Source organism: Camelus bactrianus, chromosome X (genome assembly GCF_048773025.1).
Source record: "Camelus bactrianus isolate YW-2024 breed Bactrian camel chromosome X, ASM4877302v1, whole genome shotgun sequence".
Classification (NCBI taxonomy): domain Eukaryota; kingdom Metazoa; phylum Chordata; class Mammalia; order Artiodactyla; family Camelidae; genus Camelus; species Camelus bactrianus.
Genome location: NC_133575.1, coordinates 7469633 through 7493478, shown reverse-complemented (window position 1 = coordinate 7493478; position 23846 = coordinate 7469633). Strand labels below are relative to the sequence as shown.

The following is a 23846-nucleotide window of genomic DNA, read 5'->3' as shown; positions in this document are numbered from 1 at the left end:
TGGAGCTGCTCGCCCTTATATCTGAGTGATTATTTCCTAGTCCGTATCTGGAACACGCGAGTAAATTTCAGTCTTAAATGTCATTAATGACAGTGAGAAACCAACTTTTGCATACTTGTGATGGGGTTTTGTTTGTTTGTTTGTTTTTTGACTCTTAAGGACTCCTGTGCCTTGGGCATTTTTAAAGGGAATTTTTTTTTTAATTGAAGTATAGTTGATTTACAATATTGTGTTAATTTCAGGTGTATAGCTGAGTGATTCAGTTATACATATATTTTTGCAGATTATTTTCCATTATAGGTTATTATAAGACATTGAATATAGTTCCCTGTGCTATACAGTAAATCTTTGTTGCTTATCTATTTTATATATAATACTGCATATCTGTTAACCCCATACTTCTAATTTATCCCCCCACTTTCCTCTTTGGTAACCATAAGTTTGTATTCTGTGTCTGTGAGTCTGTTTCTGTTTCGTATATAGATTCACAGGTATTATTTTTTAGTTTCCACATATAAGTGATATCATGCTATCTGTCTTTCTCTGTCTGACTTACTTCACTTAGTATGATAATCTCCAGGTCCATCCATGTTGCTGCAAATGGCATTAGTTCATTCTTTTTTATGACTGAGTAATATTCCATTGTGTACATATAACACATCTCTATCCAGTCATCTGTCAGTGGACATTTAGGTTGTTTCCATGTCATGGGCCATTGTAAATAGTGCTGCTGTGAACATTGGGGTGCATGTATCTTTTCAAATTAAAGTTTTCATCTTTGCCAGATATATGCCCCAGAGTGGGTTTGCTAGACCAGTTAATAAGTCTATTCTGGGAGGAGGGTATAGCTCAAGTGGTAGAGCGCATGCTTAGTATGCACAAGGTCCTGGGTTCAATCCCCAGTACCTCCTCCCAATATAAATAAATAAACCCAATCACCCCCCACATAAAGAAAAAAGAGAAAAAAATAAATCTATTTTTAGTTTTTTAAGGAGTCTTCATACTGTTTTCCATAGTGGCTGCACCAAACTACATTTCCACCAACAGTGTAGAGGGTTCCAAAGGGAGCTTTCAGATGGTGAGTACTTTGTTCTGATTTTGTCGGCAAAGGCTTCACCATATCTGTGCATTCCATGGAAGGAAGAACATAGGCCATGTATGCAAAATAGAGCCGGAGAAAGCAAGGCACGATAGAGACCGAGTCATGCAATGATGACAAGTGGTTTTGTACAAACTGACCATTGGGTGTTTTTATTGTCTCGGTAGTTACCTCATCACACAAGCTGCGCTTTGTAGGTGTTTACCGTGTGCTGCATTCTCACAGTTCTCTGTTTAAGAGCGTGTTTCCAGGGGCCAGTCAGCCTGAGCACATAAACCAGAATCTGTGGTCTCTTAGCTTTGTGACCTTGGCAAGACACTTGGCCTCTCTGTGCCTCAGTTTTCTCTCTTGGAAAATGGGGATAATAGTATGAGTACCAGTTCTCATAGAGGCAAAGGAGAGTTCAACGTGTAAACAAGCACCTGGCATCTCGTAAGCACTCAGTAAATGTTAAATGACATTAACTGTAAAGAAATCGCTTCATTCAAATCACAGTAACTTTGGGGGAATGAGCAGATGGGCCAGATCCACAGTTATTAAGTGTCAGAGTCAGTATTTTGACTGAATCAGTTCCTAGCCCCAGTGCTGTACTGTATTGATTGGGAATAATAAGCCAAGTATTTATAGGCGGTGTGTTTTTTCCATGTATAGTATAAACTTTTTGGCTTGGTTCACACACCCTGCACTGTCTTTCTTTCTGGACAATCTTACCATGCTTCCAGATTCCCCCTCCCACAGGGGACTGAAGCAGGGAGGTGGCCCCTCCTCCTAACAGCTCCCCTTGACGGTGTTCCCTCCTCAGACCATGGTGACTTCATGTTTTCAGCTGTTCCAGCAAAAGACTTGGAAGTCATCCTAGTCTCCCCTGTTTATCTGACACACTCACTCCATCTGCAAATCACATTGGCTCTACCGTCACAATATATCCAGAACACCACCCCTCTCCCCCCCTCCACTGCCATACCTGTCTGATCCACCACCACCTCTTACCTGAAGAGCCAGAAGAGCCTCCTCAGTGACTTTCCTTCTGCCCGACAGGTGATCTCCTCCCAGCAATCCCTCTGAGCTCTAAAACGTCAGTTGGCTATTGTCGCCTGTCGGCTTCAAATCCTCCAAGTCTCCCCATCTTGCTCCAAGGAAAACCCAAAGGTCTTCCCGAGATTGACTCAACCCTACATGACCTGCAAACACTGCCCCCCAACACACACACACACACACACACACACACACACACACACACACACACACACACACATATTCTCTCTCTCTCTCTCTCTCTCTCTCTCACACTCACTCACTCACTCACTCACTCACTCACTTACTCAGACATGTTCTTGAAACCCCGCTCTGCCTGCTGTCACCCTTACTCACTCTGCTCCAACTACCACAGGCTCCTTGCCTTGCCTTTGCCCTGGGCTCAGAGCGTCTGCAGGTACCGTTCCCTCTGCCGTCAGAACTCTGCCTCATCCACCGTCATCGCCGAAAGTCTTCCTCGCTTCCTTAGAACTCTGCTCAAATGTCACCCTATATCAACTTCCCTACCCCACCCCACCAGCACTTCCCACCCCCACTTACGCCATCACCGTCAGACCTACTTTACATTTATTGATTGATTTCTCTTGATCCCCCTCCACTGGAAGGGATGCTCATGCAGGCAGCAGGCAGCCTGTCTGCACCTGTCTGTGTGCCCCTCCAGCTCTGGGAACAATGCCTGGCACATAGTAGGCACTTAATAAATACTTGTTGAATGAGTGGCCATTTGAGCACGAGGAAGGACTGCATCTTGGTTAGCACGAGGTTAATGCATGTGAGCCCTCAGCTTCCTCTTCTCATAGGAGGCACTGTCTTACCACTTGAGATCTCTGAGAGCAATGAAAATCAATTCATGGAGATCCACAGATACTGTATGTTGCTAATGAAATCAATGGCTAAAGCATTAACGTGCCAATTAGCTTTGAATAAGGGGGGAGAAAAAATGCTCTACCGATTGTACTCCTAACTATTGAAATAAATGTATTCCATTCAGAAAGCCATTGGGGAATTCTGAATGCAGAAGGCAAACCTCATTCACAGTCCTCAAGAAACAGCCCTAAAATCCACATCCTGCCCTTCACAGCACAACAGTGACATCTTTTTCCATGAGGAGTATGTAATCAATAAGCCTTTATTTTTCCATGACTACAAATGATTGGATGATCACAGCCTACATTTAGAGAACCGTTCAAGGTAAATACAGTTCATTAAAATGCTTCAGTTTGTTTTCAGATGGGATGGTAAACTTCTAGCTCATCTTGAAGGTGCAGTGTGAGGTACTTTGGGAGGTAGATCTGGACTGGAGTGGCAACAGCATGTGCTGGAAAGAGCCCAGATTTTGGAGTCAGGAGATATGTTCCAGGTTCCCATATACCAACCATAAACTGGCTGCATCTTGCAGAGGGCCTGATGCATAACTGGTCCATGACAGATGCGGGATCCTGCCATTCCTTCCTTTTCACTCAGCACAGTTACTTCCTGCTGGGTTTTATTGTATTAAATAGCACATCCCTCTAGTGCAGGTATCCACTTTTTTTTTAATTGAAGTTTAGTTGACTTACAATATCCACTTTCTAATTTAAGCTTTGACTAAGACCTCTTAGTGTGTGGTGTATCCGCTGGTTTTAAATTCCTTTAATTGGTTTAGGTTAATTTGCCCAGTTGAAGGTATGTCTCACCAGTTGGTTTGTTTCTAAAGATGACCATGACAAAATTATCTTTTCCCAACATACAGTTTAGGAGAAATATCAGTAGGTCTTTTTGCTACAACATACATAGATAATGCTATGAATGGTTCTTTTGTTCATTGTATGATGTTATTTAAATTGCTCACATAAAAATAATTTTAAATAGCGACTGTTTATAACACAGGCAATATAAGTCCTTTTTGTAAATTAATAAATTAAAGGAGAAATGAAGCATCATTTTAACGCTGTTTCTCAGACACTTAGAGCTCTTTAATAAATACAGAGAAAGCTAAGGCGCTGATATTCAACGTTTACATTTTTTTTTCCTTGCCACAAGGATATTTATCTTGCATCAGGGAAATAGTATAGGAAAGCCTGTCTCAGTATGTGTGACTTTTCATAAGCGGTTTCCAACAGAGGAAGAGCTCATGGTGAGCCATCTAGTTATAGGAAATAAGAGGAAATATTATTTCCTTGGCTATTAAAATAGAGTTAAAAAAACACCTCTGATCTGTGTCTAGCAAAGGAAAGAGACGTGTAAACCATGATTCTTAAGTAGTTTTTATCTTTACCACCATCTTGAAGCCAAGTATTGATATTATGTGTGAAGTGAGAGAGGGCTTTCGTCAATCATAAAAAAAACACAGCCATTTCAGCAATCTTTGCGTCTGAGAAGCACCAACCTAAAGGGTAATGCATTGTCTTATAAGGAAGGAGCGCAAATCCTATTCAAAGCTTCTTTTGATTAAAATTTCTGTTCACCTTCTGTCCGTGTGATGATCAATGAACCAGCCTGATGTGCCTGTTTCTAACATAAAAACTGAGATCTGATTCACAAAAGTTTTTTTTAATCACTAAGACTAATTTAAAAATCAGCTTTGGGTATTAAAATATTAAAGGTTTGAGAGACTAATCCTTTTCATATGTAAGAAAAGTAAGAGAGATAAAAGAATAAGGATAAGAAATAAAATGGTAATAATATGAAGAACAGTAACTAGCCACATTTAAGCCCACAAGAAAAAAAAGGATTTAAATCAAGAATGATGCCAATTCGGAATAAGAAGAAAATGGGGGTTTTGATTAGTCTCATGACTTATTAAGGCACCTGGGTTATAGAATCTTCTTTCCTGGAGATCTAGAAGAATGTTTGTCTAAAACAGTTTGGATCAGGGCTAATATGTGTATTTCTCGCTACACGTGGCAAATCAGTCATAAACTCTGAGCAGATTAAATCTGTGGTGGGGCAAAGGGGAAATGCCAATCAGATCCTTTGTGCATGATGTGGTGACATTGCACTTGGGTTCAGAATGGGCCATCAGGCATGTAACTCCTCTCAAGTTCTGCCCTGACTCTTAGGTCAACTATGGGCCATCAGATAATCATAAACTACTACGAGTTTACAGGAAGTAGATTTGAGGACAAGAAATTGATTTAATGACCAGGGAGTATATTTTTGTTTATTTTTAATTAATTTTAATTTTTTATCAAAGTAATGCGTGTTTAAAGTACAACTATATTAAAGATCTGTAATGAAAACCAGCAATTCCTACCACATTCCACTCCATTTTAGGAGTAATCGCTTTCATTGTGTAAAATTACCTCTGGTATGTACTTTCATATTTTCCATAATGTGCTTGTACTACTATTTCTGGGTTTATGAATTTTAGACATTAACATCCTACATATATCAAAAAACAATTACCTTTCTTAGACATCCTCACCCCACTTCCTCCTCATGTAATTGCGTCAGTTAGGAATTGTGTTCATCAAGTAACACAAATCCCAAAACATTGGCTCAAACAACATGAAGTTTGGGGCTCATTAGGAAACTCCAGGATATCATCAGGAATCCAAGATCCTTCTCCCTTTCCTGATTTCCAGGTTTCCCATTTATTCCATCCTCATGGTTTCAGAATAGCCCATCTGTCAGGCATAGTCCTAGTGGGGAACTCTGGGAAAGGCAGAGGGCAAACTGTGTGTGTCTCCTTTAAAGAGCTTTCCCAGAAGCCCTACATAACAGCTTCTGTTAAAATTCCATAAGCCATCCGCCATAATAGTCTCATATGACCACCTGCAAGGGAGGCTGGGAAATGTTCTTCGGCTAAACACATTTCTGCCCTCAAAGAAATTGAAGTTCTTTTAGAAAGAAACAAGGGGAAGATGAATATTGGATTGGCTACCAGTAGTCTGTCACAATGTCTTTAGCCAATATCACTGCCAATGTGAAGAGTGTGCTGTATACTGTGCTTCCTTTTTTGTGCATTCTTTTCTTTTTCCTGGAGTTAATAATGATCTCACCTTTTGCTTCTGTTTATGTATATCTGATCATCCTCAAATGTGATCTGTCCGTATCTTTTTTTTTTCCCCCTGGAGAAATTGATCTCCATCTTTCTGCTGCAATCTAGACTTGGGCTTAGGACTGCTGTGTCACTCATCTTGGACTTTATTCTCTTTATGTTGGTTTCTCTGTTTACTGAGTCCCATTGGATTGTCCTTCTTGGTTAATTCCCTACTTTTGCTAAAACATATTTGACTGGATTCCAACGAAAGAATACATGGCATGCAAAAATATTGAGTCTTTGTGTAAATAATTGCATTCTATCTTGACATTTGATGAATAGTATGACTTGGTGTAGGATTATCAGTGAGAAATCATTTTATCTCAAAACTTTACAGCCCCTGCCTTCTAGTGTTGCACTTGAGAAGTATATAATAAATCTATTGGCAAAATTTCATTATTTATAAAAAGAGAGCCTTTTTCTAATGGAGGTTGTAAAATTATTATTTGCAACAATTCAGTAAACATATGGACTAATTGATCTTATACTCTATGCTTATGTTATACGGGACTTAAAACAGTTCCTTGGCTAGGCTATAATACAGTTATTCCAACTCTCATCTAGGTGTTGCTGTGCAGGTGTTTTTGTCAGTGTGGTTAACATCTATAATCAGTTGACTTTAAGTAAAGGAGATTATCTTTGATAATGTGGGTGGGTTACATCCAATCAGTTAGTAGCCATAAGAGTATAAATGAGGTTTCCCTGAGGAAGAAGAAATTTTGCCTGAAAACTGTAGAATGAGCTCTTATCCGCCTGCCCTAAGAATGTCAGGCTTAGTACTACTCAAAATGACTTAAGTCCTTGAAATAAATGTCAATATATGAGTTATATATCCTATTGGATCTATTTCTCTGGAGAATCTAGACTGATCACAGCCCTCGATGACCTCAGAATCTCAAAAAGGGATTGATTAATAAGACAAGTAAAAAAATGAATTGTTACAATAATTTTTCTCTAACATTTAAATATAAGATTATAGTAAAAAAAAATGATTCAGAAATTGAAGGATTCTTGAAGTAGGATATTATTATGTTGACATGAAGCAGAAGGTTCAATTGGGAGTGTGGTGAATGTTTGACAGTGGGAGGATTATACCAAAATCATTGCTAAATTCATGCAGAAACCTTCACCAGATCACCAAGAGGGAGATAACAAAGGATCAATCATATTTAATCAACAAAAACTAGATAGTGTCCAAATATTTCACCTCATAAAGCACAGAATTATTAAATGGTAAGTTATAATCAAAATTTAAGATAACATGATTATTTTAACTCCTTATATTCAAGTGAGGAAACATGCAGTTCAATTACTTGAAAACCCTGACTGGTGACTAGCTAGGCAGCCCTGTGCTCTGTTGAAAGTCTACCCTTTAGGGTACATTCTCCTAAAAGGCTGAGGGCTCGTGTGCATTAACCTCGTGCTAACCAAGATGCAGTCCTTCCTCGTGCTCAAATGGCCATTCAGCAAGTATTTATTAAGTGCTTACTATGAGTGTCTCTTTGTTCTGTTTCTGTATCCACAGATTTCTTCCCTTCTTTTCAGAGTCTGTCATCCAAATTCACACAGTAAGCAACAGTTGCAAAAAAAAAAAACTTTCCCATGTATGATTTCATTTGTCTTGGTCCGTTTGGGCAGCTGTAACAAAGTACCACAGACCGGGTGGCTTATCCACAACAGAAATTGATTTCTCACAGTTCTAGAGTCCAGGGCTTCTAAAATCAAGGTGCTGACAGATTCTGGGTATGGTGAGAGCCTACTTCCTGTTTCAGATAGCATCTTCTTGCTTTGTCCTCACATGGCTGAAGGGGCAAGAGAGCTCTCTGGGGTCTCTTTTATAAGGACACTAATCCCATGCTTGAGGGCCCCACCCTCGTGAACCCCCCAAAACACCACCTCCTAATACCCTCACACTGGGGGTTAGGATTTCAACATAGAAATCTGGTAGGGGGGCATAAATATCCAGTCCATAATTTGCCCAACTGTCCACTAAAAAAACTTGGGCTTAGTGATGTTAGTTGGTTTACCTGAGGTCTGTTGCCCAGTTTAGTGGCCACGTCAACACCGAAATGGACTCCACATCACATTTGCAACCCATGCTTGTGGGATGCCACACTGCTCTCGTTAGCCAAAAGGAACTAACTTAATGGGTACCTGCAGTCAGTGAGTAGAAACTTGTTTCTCTTTTATGACATCCTGTAAGAACTAAGGAGGGATTTTTTTTCCCTAAGTAGGGACTTATGCCATTGTCAACTTAAATCATCTTCACTAATCACCTCAAATTTTCCACAGCCATCGTAAGTATAAAACAACTGGATTTCTGGAACTTCTGAAGGAGAATAAGAACAGTCTTTGCGTAGCCCCTCCAAGACTGTGCACTTGGACCAGGCATTTCCCAGGTGGCTGAGTAGGCCACTTCAGCTTGGCTTTCATTGATTTTTCAATTATTATTATTATTATTTTAGCATTTTTAAAGTAACTTCACATTTTAATTTTTTAAGTATTTTGGGGGGAGATAATTAGGTTTTCTTTTTAATTTTTAGTGGGACAGACTGGAGATTGAACCTGCCAGGCAAGTGTTCTACCACTGAGTTATACCCTCCTTTCATTGACTGTTGATGATGTGTCCTTACACATATTTCAGTAACCATATGAAGTTACTAACAGTGAACCGTTTTTTTACTTCCGCAAACACTAATCCCCTATGCTCTGACCTAATAGAGCTGTGAAAGCGGAGGCACAGGTACTGATAGTTGTCCTCTAAGATGTCTTATTTACCAGTATCCATCCAGTCCAGTGATGGTGGATGGACCTCAGGAACACTGGCCCGGGAACCTATGTTAAATTGGCTGTGGAGGTCTCTTTATAACCAAACCTGCACATAACTACACAGGAGTGTCATCAAGGCTGCTGTCATCAAGGAAGATCTGTCAGGACAACAACATGCCTTCAGCTGACATTTGCAAATGCTGCTAATCACAGACTGGGGAACAGAACATCCCACCCTTTGGTGAAGCAGGTTTCTTTCCTTGCTTCACTTTACTTGCTGACAGTTTCCAGTAGGTGGATCTAATCCTCACTTAATGGACAACCCCCCGGGGCCATTTATTTAATTAGAAATGTTTAAAAAGTATGTTTATTTGTAAATGAAAAAAGTAGACTTTGCTCATTTACATTGTGCACTTTGCTGAGGGGTTTTATGAGTCATTTCTGGAGACACCCTATTTTACCACAAAAAGCAGAGCAATTCTAATCCCAAACACTTTAATTCCGGATATAGCAATTTATAACCATAAGACCTTGGGTTATTTACTTTGCCTCAATGATGCTGTCCGTTCATTCTTAGCCCAACAGTGGTGATGTCTACTTTTTGGTACTTTAGTGTAGATGAAATGGTGTGCATCTGTAATGTGCCTGGTAAATGTGCCTGTAAAATGCTTGGCTCTTGTAGGTACTCAGAAGTCATGTTTGTTATTGAGCCCATTGGGGGCATTCCTGTCCTTGTGCAGAAAGAGAAGATGGCAGGGAGGAGCACCATCCATCTCTGTATCTCTCTTGCCAGCAGAACTGCCCTTTCATGTATCTACCAGGGATTATCATATATATTCCTCCTGGAGATCTTAAAATCTTTGGCGGAGAAGATTTATATTGTGTGGATGCAAAAGTGTGTGATGCTTTCATATAAAAAATTAGAAAATATACTGTCTCCTAAATATGTCCATGGAGCTAAGGTTCTGTTTTAGAAGGCTGGTCTCTTGCATGCTCACCTGTGTATCGGCTTGGATGTGGGAGTGTTAGGATAAAGATGCCATTACGCTTATTGTTTTCATAAGTCCAGAAGACATATAATGGGAAAAAGGTCACTTGAATAGTTTAATTTTCCCAGAGATTCTTTTCCCTTCTGTAACATGGCAGTGGCTGCAGTCAGACGGTGTCCCCATCACAGGGAAGCTGCGTGTTGCAGCCTGTTCTCTTTCCACACACGTTTGCTGACTCCCTCTTGCTCTGTGGGCTCGTGCGTATGCAGTGAAAGTGGCTGAGGTTACAGAGATGACTCGGTACCATACTTGGTCTCAAGACTTTGATAGTTTGCTAAGAGAGACAGACTCAAGAATATAAGAAAACAGCGCAGCGTGGAAGGGCAACAGCAGAGGTGTATCATAGTTTGCTCAAGCTGGTGCTTACCCTCTCCTGGCTCAGCGCAGCTCTTCCCAACTGTGTATTTAGGGGCCTCGCTGCAGGGAAGGCGGGAGTATTTACACTATGGAAATTGGCAGAGACTACAACAAATCTTGGCTTTTTTTTTTTTTTTTTTTTTTTGAGAGCTGATGGTTAAACACTTACCAGCACACCACTGAGTGTCTATAAGCTGCAGAGTGGAGGGGAGGGATTGATTTATCTTGGAGCATTTGGGGAAGCCGCTAAACAGTGGTGACATTTTGACCTTGTAGAATGGTGTAGGAATGGGCCAAAGGAGAAGAAAGATGGGTGAAATTTTGACAGGGTACAGAGATTGCGAGAGGAAATCCCAGCTCGTATTTACTGGGGAGGCGATGACAGCAGAAGGCAGATGCAATCATGAGAAGCTTCTATTGAAGGTGATGAACAGATGTGCCTTGGGATTTAACTCCAGTGAGATTTAATGGCAGAAGCCCTGGGTAGTTTCCTGTGGCCCCGGGGCTGAGGGCATACCTGGGGCAGGGATAGGTGCAGTGTTTCTCAGAGTGAATCTGAGTCCTTTGGCAGTGGGATAAAACACAGATCTGCAGGCTCCTCTTCAAACCTACTGATCAGATTTCCTTGGAGCAGAGGCCCTGGGGAATTTGCACTTTTAACAATGTCCTCAGAAGTTTCCTTGCATGGTTAAGCTTGAGAAGCAACATTTCATAGCTGGTATATCAGTGGTTCTCAATTGAGCATGATTTCACTCCCCACCCTCACCCCTGCCCCCAACCCAGGGAACATTTGGTTTTGGGTGGAGACATTATTGATCATCATGACTGTTGAAGTGCTCCTGGCATCTCATGGACTGAGGCCAGGGATGCTGCTAAACATTCCGCAGTGCACAGCACAGAGAATGATCTGACCCCAAATGTCGGTGGTGCCAAGGTTGAGAAATCTTAGTCTACCTTAGAGTGAAGGGCTCTGTAGTAAATACAAGGAGAGGACTGAAGTCAGCTCATGTCACTAGGTGGACCCTTAACCTGCTAAGGTGAGGGGCTGGAATGGGGTCATGGACCTCCAGCCCAGATACTGGGCTGCTAAGTTTTCATAGAACTGAGCAGAGCTGACATCTCTTGAACCCATTCAAATGATACCCCCGAAGCTGCCCGTGCATTATTTGCTAAGTTGTTTTTTCCCCCCTCTGATACCAACCTTTTTTATATATTGAATTATTCTCACAAAATTTCAGCCTCTTCTTTGGGGAAAAGATACAAGACTGGTGCTACACAAAGTAGTCTTCGCTCGGCTTGCACTTTTTTGCAATCCAAAAGGCAAATTTGCCTGGAAATCATAGTGGTTAAGAGTTGAAAAGAGTTCCCGTTTCTATGAAATTAAGAAAGCAAACGTTGGAAATTCTATCCAAGCACGGGCTTCAGTTTGTAAGAAGCCAGCTTGCTCTCTTCCCATCCTACTGAGATGTTTTCTCTCCCCTTTTAATAAGTTCACCAGCTCAACCTTGTAGGTAAGGTGAACCATGGTGAAAGGTAGACACTTGTTTAAAAACTTATTCTGCACCAAACATCGGTGTCTATTTCTTTTCCTTTTTCTTTTTTTCATTTTTTCATTTTTCTTCAAATTTATTGACCATTACATGTAGGTTTAGTTTTAACTGAAGAAGCAATTTAAGAATATGTTGAATGATTTCTGCATTTTACATTATTGTGGTACACTTTGATTATATATACACCAAGACTTTGTGATTATATATTAAAATAAATAGTAGCTCATTCAGTAATTGATTAATGATTTCAGTGTGATAGTAAAGTACTGGCTGTTACTGTCATTTTTTTTTTTTTTTGGTTAGTTGATATTTCTTTTTTTAAAACATTTTTTATTGATTTATAATCATTTTACAATGTTGCGTCAAATTCCAGTGTAGAGCACAATTTTTCAGTTATACATGAACATATATATATATATATATATATATATATATATATATATATATATATATATATATATATATATTCATTGTGGTGTCTATTTTTCTGATAACAATTTTCTTAGCTGAAATTGGGCCTCGCTCCCCCCATAGAGGAAGATTCTTGTTCATTTGCTGTGTTTTGGCAGATTTGTGCCCACGTTCCCATTCTGATTTGTTTGTCTTAGATGGATATACGGTTCATCTATATGGAAATGACGTGGGTGAACCCCCCCTCCCTGGAGTCCCGGTTTCAGTTAAGGTGTTCTGAATAACAGTTCGGTTTCCTCCCCAGTCTGCAAAAGCAGGACTTCGGTGCAAGATCCCCTTTTCCAAATAAGCCTGAGTGTGGCCCTTTCCTGGCTGAAATAGCTCTGCACCTCCTACATGCTTTCGTGCTTTCAGGGAGCTCTTAAAAGGCAAGGGCTTAAGCTAGTTAAGCTTTGAGCCGACCCAGAGCTGTGAGATAAGAATAGAACTCATCTTTTACTTCGGGAGCTTTGGAGGCTGCTTCCAGCTGCCTTCAGTCATTTAAATCCTGAAAGCTCTCTAATCCTCGCGGAGGCAGCCTCCCCGGCTCCCAGAGCCCTCCCCTTCCTCCTGATTGGCCAGGCTCCTCCGGGGCCCACGCCAGCCACCTACGACGTTCCTGAGACCCGATTTGAAATAAGAGCCAGGCGGTCCTCGCTTCCCTGCGCCCGACTTTTCATAGGCTGGGAAGAGAAGCTTGAGAAACTTGACGTTGTCTTGGGCAGAGAGTGCGTGTAGCAACAGATCAAAGAAAAAGAGGAAGAAAACGTGCTCTCAGCTGCCTGTGGATCTCGCTGAGTTGCTTTTGTCTTGAGGGCGTCTGTCGGGCTTAGTGTTTCCCCTCCGAAGACCGCCGCGTGTGCTTCGAGGAGGCTCGCTCCCTGCCGGATGGGTCATGGAACTCTAAACATGAGGCAGGTAAGCTCCGGAGGCTGCACGGGCCAGTTGGGGGGGGGGGTGCAGCCCGGTACCCCTGGGATGTTACTCCGGAGAGCTTGCCGGATTAGCAGATGCCTGGCCAAGTCCTTCCATTTGGCATAAAGACGGGGTTGCATTTTCCTAAGGGGACCAAAGAAGCAGATTTCCCGAGGTTCCCCCCACCTCTCCCTACTTTGGCCTCTAATGGTGATGGGATGTCAGGGCGTCATTGTAAAGGGCTTAAAAGCGGTTTGTAGAATATGTAAATCAATTCCAGTTTGCAGTCGCTGGAATGTATTGTTCAGGATCTTTCTCGAGCTCTTAGCCTTTCCTATGCTTTGGGTCAGAATAAAGAGAACTGAATATCCTGAAAAAGAATTACACGGGGTCTCTTATCTCATTTTGGCTTCCCGTCCTGAGCACTTACTGAGTTTATGACTGAGAAGGCGGGAACCAGTCCGAAATGAGCACAGATAGTCCTTCCAGAAAAATGTAGATTTGTTTTCCCATTCTAGCAGTTTTGAAACTGTTATTGCTTCTGGACCTGAGAAGACAGCCCTGAAAGTAGTGAGGTGAGAAAGGGCTCGGGGATTACTTAACTGAGTCTTTGAAAAGAATTACTAAACCAGCAGCTCCTTCCGTGGCTGTGGGGCATGATGATAAAATTCCTTATCAGCACAGGCAGAGGTTTATAGCTTTGCCAGTAAGAAAAGCAAAGAAAAAAGTGGGTGGATGAAGCCAAAACAAGGGTGTAATTTATAACTCAACCAAAGTTATAGCAGAATCTTATGTTAATATTTCAGTATCAAGATCAGTACTCATATAAGGGTCAGGGAGCAGTCTGGCAAGGGCAGGGAATTCCAGGAGGAATGATACTGCTCTTGCTAGCTCGCAGTAAACCCAAGTGGGAAAATTTAGCATCCTTATTACCACCAGAAAAGCTCTGCACTATTTTTTCTAAGTGGGTTGGGCACGCGCCACCCTGCGCGCTTTGGGAGAAGTGATTTGCATAAGAAGCAAAGTTTCCGTTCGGGGGCTGGGGCGAGGGAGTTAGAACTTTCTGTCCGTTTCCTGCAGCCTCAGGAGAGGAAGCAGAGCCCCCACAGTATGTTCAGGTGAAAAGACCCTTTGCCTTTTTGTCTCCTCACCTGCTGGCTAGGCAAGCGTGCTTGGCAAGTTGCAGCAAGTGTCCAAGAGCACACTTGGACCGGCCAGTGCTGTGTGTTTCCAGCGAATTGCCGTTACCTTGCTGGAGACTGGGGCTAACCATCAGTTTCTTTTAAGTTATGCAAACTCGCGGTCTGACCCCATTCTTTTTCTGTCGAGCAATCACATGGGATGGGGGAAAGAAGCAAGAAGCCTGAGTGGAAAGGATTTAGTAAAAGGAAAAAAAGGAACGCCAAACATTTTTGACAAAGGTCCTCGGCTGGAACAAAGAAGTCATTCGATCCGGTGCGGAGCCACCTGTCCTCTCGGTGGTATCTGAGCTCACTTTTCAGAATCCCCGTTCCCACATGATTCCTCTGGAATGGGGCGGGGTCGGGGGGCACTCTCCATTCCTGATGCCAAAGGCATGCTGTCTCCAGCTTGGCATGATTTTTCCCATGCCTGGCTCCTTGTGGCATTCACGTGAATTGGAATTCAGCCCAGTAGTGGAGTTTTAAGGGTACACATGTAGTAACTCCTTAGTTATTTAATGAATGAGCAACTTTTTATCCCACACCTATGTCCCATGATTTTTTGGCCTATTCAGTGTTTGAAAAGAGGGTGGGTTAGGGGGTGGGATAGGAGGGGAGAAAAGAAGGGTTGGGGGTGGGGGAGTCATTGCCCATCCAAAGAATCTGGGCGGTCCAGCGTTTCAGGAATCTGACACGTTGTTCCACAACAGCCAGAGCAGGAATGTGGAGGGGAATGAGATGGTGGAGTTATTGGCTTGGATTAATCCTAACTTTATTTGAGTTTCTCTTGGGGGGAAACTAGAGTCTGGGCAGGGTGAGTGGCATCCACCAGCTACTTCGTCATCTCAGCTCAGCAGCCCCAGCTGGATTTGCAGGGTTAACTATCAAACAGGTCCATGTGTCATCAGCTCAGCGATGAAATCCAATCTCTTTGCCGAGAAGTGATCCGTCCCTAGGGCTGCACAAATGCTGAACAATGGCGTTGCAGCCAAGAGACCCCTGCCCCTGCCTAGCCACAGTGGGTAGCCAGAAATTGACAGCAAAATTTGAAAGCTACCTGACTGGTGATGAGATTCAGAGGGGTTATGCCTTCTGCTAGGTTGGCGGCCAAAGAACGGCACAGAAGGATAGTATTCTTTGATGGATCATGCTGAGTTAGGCCATAAGAAGAGTGGGAACCCTATTGGCCTTTATCAGAAAGTAACTTTAAAGCGTCTGCCAACGTTTCTCTGCCCTCTGATGATAAATGGAAAACTTCTGAAACTTCCTTGAGAAGGAATTTGATGTGTTCCCAGGCAAAAGGAAAGGCATGGCCACCTGTTCTAGAAGCCCAGCCAAAAACAACAGGTTTGCCTGTGGCATTCCCACAACTGCACATATCCTCCTCGAATAGCACGCCACCCATTGTCCCTACACAGAAGAATCAATCATTCTCGAGCTGGAAAAAAAAAATCGGGTTCTCCAGACAAAATTGCCTACCCAGATATATTTTGTGTTTTTAATATCCTCATGATTTTAGTAGACACTCCAAGAGAGTAAAGTGCTCACTCTATTTCTGATGGACTAAAACAAATCCTTACAGTTGCCTTATGGTGTGAAGGGAGAGAATAAGATGGTTAGCCAGTGCTCTAAGCAGCTGCTCAATTCTTGGAAGGCTAGAAGGGTGCTGTTACAAGGAAGCTTTTGACTCAGTTTGATGAGCCTGTTTTGCATTCTTAGATTAGAATTAAAATGCCCAAGGACATCTGATTTAATAACGAATGTCTTTGTATTAATCTTTCCTTTGAGGATTAGAAAGTCCTTTACAAACATGATCTGTTTATTCTCTGCCACACCCCCAGGAGAGATGGAGGTGGCAATTTGATCCTTATTGAACAAATGGTGAGTTTGAAGGCAGAGAAAGGTGAAGTAGAAAGATACACAGCAAGTCTGGTACAAATCTGAGGTGAATACTACCCACCCAGAAAGACAGACTCCTTGCGCGGGCTTGGAAAGTGAGTCTAGGGATTAAAACGGAATTCTCCTACAGCGGCCCTTTCCTTATTCTGTAACCAGCATGGAGTGTCCCAAGTATGTTTCATGGTTTCCTTCATTTGAAAATCAAGCCTGTAAAAATGTAAAAGGCATTTCTGTTCTCGTTTGTCCTAGCGTTGAGATCAGGCAGCTTTTATGACATCAAATGGAAAGATTCTGTAACTAACCAGAATTTAAAGTATGGTCTGTGAAGTGTTCCTTTCAGCAGACATTGTAATGTTCTAAGTTTTTGCACATGGTTTGGAGGCCCAGTGTCTTCAACACACCTTAGAATCTTCATTTCTTCCCTACTCTCTCTCCTTTGAAGGGAATGTTATAATTGTGATTATAACTGTCAGATTAAAGATCTTTACTGGTCGTTTTGAAGTAGTTTTTTCTAGTTGGCTTTTCCTGGCCATTTGTTGTGCGCATAGTTTGCTTGGCTATGGACCGCCTAGGCTGCGAGCAAATCCTTTAATTGGTAGTTGCATGTTATCCGCAGACATTCCAGCAACTTTTAAGGCTAAATGTGTATGTGGATGTCTCCTGGCTTTGATCCCTTGTGTGGTAAATAGACATCCAAGGTAGCTATGGCAACCTGGGCTGTTCATTGGTGAAAGGGGGCGGGGGTGGGGATTTGGTCACTGGACAAACAGTAATTTGTTTGATTAGAAAAGGGTGGAACTGGTCAGGGCATTTTTAAACCTGCATAATTTGAGGATCCCAGTTCATCCAAATCATTTGGATTTTTCTCAGTAGGCAAAAAGAATTAATGGCTAGCCACCACCAGGGTATATTGCAGATGTAATTTAAAGGCTTTTCATCAAGTGGTTGCTACTTTCAAAAAGCAGCTTATAAAATGAAAGGGAAGTCCAACATATTATATCAGTTTCCCTGTTGTACATAGTATGAATGTTTGTATTTTCGGTATTTGGTGGGATTTTAAAAAGAAATACCACAGTCCGATTGGGTGGTGTGTGCATTTCAGTTACCCACCTGCAGAGGTCAGGCTTGAAGTGTGTATGACGGAAGGCCAGGCATTGCGGTGGACACCACTGCTGGGAGCCAGGATCCCAGTTAGAGAGAATCGCTGTGCTTATTAGGAACGATTAGGTAGCGATTCTTTAATCTTGTGACTAAAGCCACAGTGAAAACGAATTCATTCAAGGAAGAGAATATCAAATACACTGTGATTAAAGGAAAGGTTATAAAGTCAGGTCAAACAGGAGTCTAATCTCCATTAAGATATGGCACAGCTTATCAACACGATTCTTTCTGGCTTATTATCATCTCCTTTTATTTCACATGAAACTCATCTCAGGGGTTTGTTCTAGAAGATTGTTTGCCTAGTTTTATGAACTGGCATGTCCTAGAAATTCCTTTAAATGAAAACATGAAATATTAGGGACTCTTCGAGAGCCACAAGATCTTTTTTCCCGCTGGAGGAAGAGATTTCATTGACCCAGATCAGGATGGTTAATGATGTGTAGAAGTTCAGGTTGTGTTAAGGAACTCAGAAAATTGAAGCTCTGGAAAAAAACTGCTTAGTGGGAACTTACCTTTGGAAAAAAAAAAAAAAAACCCAAATCCCTGAGAACTTCCCTGCTTTATGTGATATAAGAGATGTTCTGGGTAAAAAGGACAACCAAAAAAAAAAAAACAAAACCAAAACAAAACAGAAGTCCTAATTATTAGTAGTACAAGTGAATTTTTATATACAGTCAACCATTTATGATGAAATAGTACAAAAAGGAGGAATAATACAAAGGCTCTCCTTCATTTCTTATCAAAGACCTTTACTAACTACTTATAGAATTAATATATTCCTTAGTTTATTCAGTAAAACTGCTTAAATTTTTTATTATATGCCAGGCCACTTTGGGGCTGCAAACATGATTTTAATATGGTCCTTGCCCTCAAAGAACTTTCAATCTGGTGTACAGTTTATTGTGCCAATAGCCTGATGTAAATTATTCATGGGCAAAATGCCTGCTCATTAATAAATATATTTATATGGATTAGAATCCGCTTAATAAATCAGTAGGAGCCAAAACTTTACTGAGCTTAGGAGACTTGAGAAATGGTTTGTAATTGTGAAATGGAGTTAATTTTTACCCAGATAGCCATTTGTAGAAATTTATGAATCCTAGTTTACATACATTTACTGCAATTAGTAGATCGTAATTGAATTAATTATTCTCAATAGAGAAAAATAACTCAGAGGCGGTCCCCAATCAAGGAAAGCTTTATGCTCTAAGAGTTTGTTGTTTGAAATCCAGAACAGTTTCCAGTGAGAAATGGTGTCGTGATTGGAGCAATCTAAAAACACTATTTTAAAAAATAACCAGTCTGATTAATGTCAGATTTAAGTTCTGAGTTTTGAGGACATGCCTCCACATTACACAGCATGGAACATGGAAGGAGAAGGAGTTGCCATCCTTTTGGTAACAGCCAGATCTTGGCAATGTTTGAACTAGGAAAAGTTTGCACTACTTTTCACCTTTCTTTCTCCACCCTTCTAATATCTTCTAGATCCCTCTGAGATGTATCTCCCAGGCCTATCCTAATACACAGTGAATTGAGTTTCCATAATTGAGTTTCCCGTCTTCCCACCGTCCCCTCCCCCACCTCCAGACCACACTCCTGTTTTCTCTAGACAGTGGTCCCCACCAGATGTGAGAGAATCCATATGAATGAGCTAAAGCTCCCGAGTTTTAGCCCTGTAACCCTCAGAATGAATTTGTAATTGAGGAAATAGCCAGCAGTAGAGCCTGTAGCTGCAAAAATTCTGATTGCCCTTTCAGGGACAGAATTTGTGGGCAGGGTCGTGCCTTTGGCAGACAGGACTTGCTGGTGCGTCTGCCTGTGGGTCAGACCTCTTCGCTTGTCCTTTTCTCAGCATCCTGCCTGAATTTCTCGAGTCCCTGGGGTCTTGGTGGGCGACAGGCAGGGAACCACAGGGGGCCGTGCGAGGGACTGATGGCATTTGTGGGTCTGGGTTGTTCGTAAGTACGCTCTTGGTGAGCTGAGCACTGTCAACTTGGATCAGAATAAATGGAAAGAATGTAGCTGGCGCGTCCTCTTATCCTCACAAGTACTCGAAATGGTGTTTAGATTCCCAGTTGCTCCGTTGTCTGCCTCTCTTGGGACTGAGTTACTCAAGAGCAAGAGTTACATCTTAATTCCCTTTGAAACCCCAGGTCCAAACACCATACCTGGCACACAGTAAGAATCAATAAATACTTTTCAGATGCCTGCTGGATGAAGTTTGGCATGAAAGAGTGGAAAATGCTCTTTAAGATCAGAGGAGTATGAGGAAGAAAGGGTATTAGAGAGGTTGGGGAAACAGCCAGGACTGAATAGATTGACATTAGAGAAAAATTAAAATACATTGCAGTCACTTAACCGTCTAGTCAACTCGGTTGTACTCTGGGTGAGACCAGCACCCAAAGCATGGCAGACAGCTTGGCTTACTGCTCCTTGATGGGGCTACAGAAATGGTTAAGAAACGGGACGTGTCCTCCAACAGCTCAAAGCCTGAAAGCAAAGATAGGCTCTGGCTTGCTCTCCTTGAGACCAACCTCAGGTTTTAGGCCTTTGGTCCATGTGCAGTTGGTTTATTTTGCCAGGTGAGTGGCGTGCCCAAGGTCACCCAGCAACTGAGAGTCTGTTTCTGGGAGGAGGCTGAGGTCCTGCGCTCCACCGCCTGCAAATGGCGGCCACGTTTAATGCAGTGAAACTCAAGTCATATGCCAGACAAGGCATTTTCGCTGCTCTTGGGTATGACAGAGCGTCTGAGAGTTATGTTTAAAATGGTGAAATAGAAATTTCCGAGACATTGAGTGGTTTGTGGAGACAACAGGACTAATACATTTGCAAAGGGTCCACACGGTAGACTGTTATCTGTTATATGTCAAGGTGTGATGTATGGCTTCAGTTGTATGTATTTTGAGGTGATCTTCCTTAAACAATTAAGAGGAAAGGGGCCGTGTGTTGACAAATGGAATTTGTTGAATACCGTGCTGAGCTACCAAGAACAAGATAAATGGCCAGATAAAGCAAAATATAAGTGGAAGGCATCACCGAGTATTAGAAACTTATTTATACGAGATCAAGTCTCCTATAGGAAATGCATTCAGAATTCAGACAAAGAGTACTGGTTAAAAGTTTAACATTTGTGGGTTGAAATGTCAGCCCAGAGGAATACTTTACCTTCCATTAGGGAGCAAAGTTTACATCTAGAACCTGGGTCTTCCAGATCTCCCATCTTACTCTCTTTTGACTGTACCCCGTGCCCTCTAGTAAGATATAATTCGGATGTTTCAAGGTCACATGCTCATTTAATGTGCTAATGAAATCCAACACAATTTTCAAATAGCTTGGTGGTTTATACTGAGTCAAGAATCGGGAAAGGCCGTGTCACTTTTAGGAGAAAATACTCTGAAAAATCCAGATAGTCTTAGATTCGAGGCCTGTGCTACTTTGTCTGTATATTCTTTGCTCTGATTTTAGATATGTGTGAAAATGTCAGAGAAAATGAGGAGGAGTTTGTTTACCCAGAAGAAAGTTGAAGGAGTGAGAGGAGTCCTTTTTTCTATGAATTAATCAGCCATGCCTCGCGGAAATAGTGCAGGAGAGTGAAATGGAACAAGTAGAAGGGAGAAGAAAGTGTGAGTTCTTTCTGTCAACCTGTGGGGGAAGCAGAATAGAAAAAACGGCTATTTGGTGAGCGACTCCGTTTTTCTCATTGGTTAGTGTTTAAAGTGGATTTCTAAAGAGAGATTGATGCAGGTGCTCTGAGCGAAGGAAGAAAAAAAGTTGTAAAATTGAGAAAGGGATATAGCTTTCTGAGTAGAGAAAAACGTGATAGTAGACTATTAAATAATGAATATTTATTGCTTAATGCTTCTCAGCCTGGAGGAGACACTTTCTGAATATTTTTAACATTTCCCCTTCCTAACATTTCAGCTGTCAGAATTGAATAGTTCATATGTAAACTACATTGTTTTGGTTTAACTAACAAAGAGTGATAAGACATGAATAGTTGGTGACAGCCCCGAACACTGATAACAGAGGACATGACTGCCTGCAGACACAGCCTACATGCTAAAATTCTGGGAGCAAAAATGCTTATTATGTTAGGCCAACGTGTTTTGACCTAGTTTTGCTTTTCTGCTTGGAAATTATGTCAGTATTAGTTACATCATCCCTGCGGATGAGCAATTGCACATTCTTGTTTATTTCAGCATCATTTTATTAGTTTTGTGTATTTAGTTCTGACCTCCAAGAAGCCAAACTAATCCTCATTGACTTGCATTTTCCTTTTGAAAGGAGTCTTCTGCATGCTCAAGAGAGAGGATTTTACATATTAACAAAACAATCTAAGATGCAGTCTACAAAGACGTTCATTTCTCCTTGATGGGGAGCCAGTGCCCTCTTGAAGGCTTAGCCAGTTTTCTGCTGATCAGAAGTGGTCTTCCTTTCTTTGTCTTTTGGGGATGGGATAGATTACCGTGCCATAGTTGAATAACAAAAACATTAAATAAGATAGGGAGGTTGAGGGGACAGGGCCCAACTTGTCATCCTTTGGTTTGTCTGTTGCATGTTTCTGCTCTATTCATCCAGTCAAAACTGGCCCGACATATTTTTCCTATTTAACATTTTTATTGAATAATTGTCAAAATGAATTATCTCCTCAGTTGATTTTAAACACTTTTTTCCCCTGCCATTTAATACTTTATATCACCAGGGGAAAGAACCGTTTAATTCTTTCATACATTTATGAACTCAAATCTTCAAAGAGTGTGAGTTCTTCCAGTGATCAACTTACATCAAATTTACAAGTGTAATTTGCTACCCAAAGACCTTGAACGGGTTTTGGTGTGCATGTTTTGGCATTCCTCATTAACAAATGTAATCAGGCAAAAGCCCACAAGAATATGTATTCGTGGTTCCTCTTCAAAAATCGACCGTTTAATCTCGTTTTCTAATTAAATCCCTTTGTTGTTAGCTCCTTTGCAAATCCTCTGAATGCAGAAAACCAAAGAAGGGAGTGTCCCCTTCAAAGCATTACCAAACCTACTGAATTTTAACCAGGTAAATTGCTGATTAGCTGTGGATCCTTTAAAGAAACAGTATGAACGTAACTGGGATAGGCGCAAGCCCTAACTGTGACCCCAGGGGGCTTCAAAAGTTGTTCCAAACAGTCAGCTCAAAGGATTGTATTCCATGTCTGACCCTTATGCTAATTTGAATACTAACATCCTAAGAAAAACTTCTTCAGAAGATTTTTGGAATCCCTAATTGGTGTACAAACATTGTCACTCCTAAGCTGCCCAAAGTGGTGAAATATACTATGTGGTTCCTATGCTGATGTTTATTTCTAAGTGTTGACGGCAGACTCCCAGCCTTTTTTCCTGATTATCATAAGCAGATACAAATGTATTTCCCTCATCTTATGTAGAGTGGCCTTCCATATACACTCTTTGCAGCCTATTTTTTTCCCCACTTTGCAATATATCCCAGAGAACTTTTTGTAACAAAAATGCACACCCCCCATCCTTTTGTTTTAACAACAGCATAGCATTCCATTGTAAAAGTATACCATAATTTATTTGATCCCTCCCTTACTGGTCCACATAGCTTGTGTCCAATCTTTTGCCGTTAGAACAATGTACCTAGAAAAGGCTCATGCATTCGGCTGTTGGTGTGGGGCAGGTGTGTCTGTATCATAAGCCCCCAGAAGTAGGATTGCTGGGTCAAAGAGTGCATTGCAGTTTCTAATTTTGATGCATCAGTTTGCCTACTCAGGGTGTGGGAGTGCTTCCTCAGAGCCTCCCCAGGTCAGGGTACTGCCCGCCTTGTACATCTTTTCTGCATACATGAAAAGAGGTGTCACTGTATATTTCTCTTCTATATGCAAACATCTTTGCATGTATTTAAGGGCCATTTGCATTTCTTGTGCAATGTCTGTTCCCATCTTTCATTTCAGATTGTTCTTGACATTCCTTTTTCAGTCTACCCAGCTTTATAATCGTTCACCAGAGAGATCTATCTTGTTGACTGCCCCCAGGTATGTTCGAAACAAACGAAAGGGGCTCCTGTAGTAACATACCTCATTCTAGAGATTTTACGTGAATGGAAGTCGAGCTGATTCACAGCAAACATGCATGTGAAATTCTAGATTCCTAGGCCTTTTTTTTTTTCTTTTGTCACTTTCTCGTCATCTTTCTAGCTAGTGAACGTCAAGAGACTGAGCTTTATAAAGCAAAGATAACCTCCCAAGTGTTGAAAGCTTGCTACCGAGGGTCTAATTTGGGGAAGATGCTTATGTTGTTAGTACTCGGTTTGTTGGAATTGTGACCATTTTCCAAGGAAGTGACAGCTTCAACTTTAAATATTCAA

The 23846-nt window shown here is 41.5% G+C and overlaps 1 protein-coding gene across 6 annotated transcripts in view; it reads left to right on the top strand.

The window, feature by feature from the left end:
• MID1 (midline 1) overlaps positions 1-23846 on the top strand; it is a 559519-nt gene that overhangs the window by 388297 nt on the left and 147376 nt on the right. For 2 of the 6 annotated variants that reach the window (XM_074358821.1, XM_010966201.3), the window contains exon 1: positions 12975-13251. The exons of the other annotated variants lie outside the window; for them this stretch is intronic. The gene's annotated coding sequence lies outside the window, so the exon portion shown is untranslated. Of the gene's footprint in view, positions 1-12974; positions 13252-23846 lie in introns of those variants that run through there. 6 annotated transcript variants of the gene reach the window in all.